Consider the following 3,419-nt stretch of genomic DNA (forward strand, 5'->3'; position numbering starts at 1 on the left):
TACTATGTACACCAGTCACTAGCAGATCACACCATGTTTCATTATAACAACCCTTGCAGGCCTGCTAGGGCTGATGAATCTACCAGCCCCAACAACTATTAGCAGAGCCAGGAATTAGAGGAAGGAGGGGGCAGAAAACAAGCGAAATCCTTGCCCTTAAAGAACTCTCACTTCTAGAAGGGAGATTAAAGTGGAAACAAGGTAGAATTCAAAGAAAAAAAAGATTTAAGAACAAGGAGAGTTGTGAGCAGAGTTTGGGGACCAACCCAGAAGAAGGAGTGATGAACTTTTAAGAGAGGGGGCAGGCCGGCGCCGCGGCTCACTAGGCTAATCCTCCGCCTAGCGGCGCCGGCACACCGGGTTCTAGTCCCGGTCGGGGCTCCGGATTCTGTCCCGGTTGCCCCTCTTCCAGGCCAGCCCTCTGCTGTGGCCAGGGAGTGCAGTGGAGGATGGCCCAGGTGCTTGGGTCCTGCACCCCATGGGAGACCAGGAAAAGCACCTGGCTCCTGGCTCCTGCCATCGGATCAGCGCGGTGCGCCGGCCGCAGCGCGCCGGCCGCGGCGGCCATTGGAGGGTGAACCAACGGCAAAAAGGAAGACCTTTCTCTCTGTCTCTCTCTCTCTCACTGTCCACTCTGCCTGTCAAAAAAAAAAAAAAAAAAAAAAAAAGAGAGAGGGGGCAGATCACAGAAGGCCTCCCGGGTGCAGTGACACTCCGTGTGGATGTTACTAATCTGTAGCATTCCACAGGCAGAGGACGGGACTGTATCGGGACAAACAACAGCCACAAGCTTTAGAGTAAGTGGCACGTTAGAAATCGGGGTCTCAGGGCCGGCACGTGGCTCACTTGGTTAATCCTCCACCTGCGGTGCCGGCATCCCATATGGGCGCCAGGTTCTAGTCCCGGTGGCTCCTCTTCCAGGCCAGCTCTCTGCTGTGACCCGGGAGTGCAGTGGAGGATGGCCCAGGTGCTTGGGCCCTGCACCCGCATGGGAGACCAGGCTCCTGGCTTCGGATCAGTGCTGCTCCATCCGTTGCGGCCATCTAGGGAGTGAACCAACGGAAGGAAGATCTTTCTCTCTCTCTCTCTCTCTCTCTCTCTCTCTCACTGTCTGTAACTCTGCCTGTGAAGTAAATAAATAAAAAATCTTTAAAAAAATAAATTGGGGTCTCGGGACTGGCATTGTGGCACATGCAGCAGGTTGGGCTGCCACCATGCTGGCATTCCATATGAGTGCCAATTGGGATCCTGTCTGCTCCACTTCTGATCCAGTTTCCTGCTAATGTGCTTGGGAAAGCAGTGGAGGATGGCCCAAGTGTTTAGGCCCCTGCACCCACGTGGGAGACTAGGAAGAAGTTCCTGGCTCCTGGCTTCGGCCTGGCCTAGCCCAGCTGTTTTGGCCATTTAGGGCGTGAACCCGTGGATGGAAGGGCTCTCTGTGTCTGTCTCTCCCTCTCTCTCTGTAGCTCTGCTTTTTAAGTGAATAAGAGAAATCTTTAAAAAAGAAAAAAGAAATCAAGGTCTCATGTGGCATGGCTGGAGTGTCAGATGGGCAGGAAGGGAAGGGGGAGTTGTTTTGTACCAAGCCCTGGAAGGCCTTTGGTGATGGGCTAACGTGTTTGCATTTTATTCTGTAGGCAATGGAGGTTTTCGAAGTAGAAGCAAAGTGCTTCACTGAGGCACTTCCAGCAAGAATGGGAGCTGGATTGGAGAGCAGCTTGGCTGAATGGGCTGATGCAATAAGACACAATCGACTGGCCGACTCAGGAACCGCAGGAGTAGATTTCTCCCGGTTCAGGGCCTGGGAAGTCCATGATCCAGGCTCCTGGAGATCAGCACCTGGTGAGAGCCCACTCTGCTTCATAGAAGGTGCCTGGTCCTCTCTGTGTCCTCCCCAGTGGAGGGACCCGGCGGCCCTCTGGTGCCAACCCCATCCACGATGGCCCTGCCCTCATGACCGGGTCGCTCTCCAAAGACTCCACCTCCTCATGCCATCAACATGTGAATTGGGGTGGAAACACAAAGACTCGGAGCATAGCAGAGGTTGCCATAGCTCACAGGTGTGGTGCTTTCCGCATGCCAGTCGTGGCTTTGATCAACCTCACTCCGTCTCGGTTCACTCTGCTAGTGTATGACATGAGTGCAGAATCATCCCATTTCACAGATGAGAAAACTGAGGCACAGAAAGGCTAAGCCACTTGCCCAAGGCCACACATCCAGTCAACAAAAGAGTCCAGTGTTCCATCTAGAAGTCTCTTCCGGAGCCACTTTTCAGGACCCTACAATACCATCCAACCCAGGGACCAGTTGGAGCCCCTCCCACACCAACAGTGCCTGGGAGAGAGGAGGAGGTCTGGAATAAGGCTGTAGAGATGGAAATACAAGAACAGGAGCATTTACTTTATGCCTTTTGTGTAAGAAAGTGGAATAGACGGGTGACAGACAGGTAGGTAAGTAGATATTTGTTTTCATCCACACAAAGAAATCTCATAGACAGGAGGCTAATAAAAGCGGCCACCTATAGATGGCAAGGCCAGGGGCCAAGGGCAAATGAGGGGGTGGAATAGATAGAACTCAATGCAGGCCTTTTAGTGTGGTTCTTATTGCTGACCCGTATGAGCGAGGTTTTTATTATGCACACACACACACACACACACGACACAATCTAAAAGCTAGTTCAAAGGAACTAGTGACTGTGCAACAGCTGACCGGATGTGGAATCCAATGGAGGAGATGGCACAGACGAAGAAAACACAGTTAGGGGTTTCTAACCTGGGTGGTGGGGAAGGTGGCAGCCCGGCAACCTGGCTGGGAAACCCAGGAGGAAGGTGGGGTGCAGGAAGCTCCAACCTGCCCAGGCTTGTTGATGGCTGAAAGAGGCCATTTAGATGTTGAGGTCAAGGAAAATCACCCAGATGGGTTGACCCTGTGAGCAGATGTTAACGTTAAGGGTAGAGTCGAGAAGGAACAAGCTGGGAGCAGAAGGCAGAGAGTCCAACGCTCAACCTACAGGCCCTGGGTGGGCATCTGCGGACTTCTCTCCCATCCTGTAAGAGACGACCGGTGGGGTGGACACGGAGGGTCTTCATTCAGTCTCTCCATGGCAGCCAACGTAGATATCCTGTGGCTCTGGTAGTAGGGTGTGGTTTAGACCCGACTCCAGCAACTGAGTGGTTAAAAGGGAAACTGAGGCAGACCATCCTAGAAAGCTGCTCTGATTCTCTGTTACCACCCATTCAGGCCAGTGGAAAACTATAATTTGATGTTCTGTTTTTCCTTCTGCATTCCTCCTCTCTCCGTCTTTCTATCACACACATCAACGCAAACACAATTACACGCACACACACACACACACACACACACCAGGCATGCACACAAGGGACCTTTGGCATGGCGTTTTTCCTGATCAGATTGGATAC

Source organism: Oryctolagus cuniculus, chromosome 13 (genome assembly GCF_051225735.1).
Source record: "Oryctolagus cuniculus isolate XC-2025 breed Fujian yellow rabbit chromosome 13, ASM5122573v1, whole genome shotgun sequence".
NCBI lineage: Eukaryota > Metazoa > Chordata > Mammalia > Lagomorpha > Leporidae > Oryctolagus > Oryctolagus cuniculus.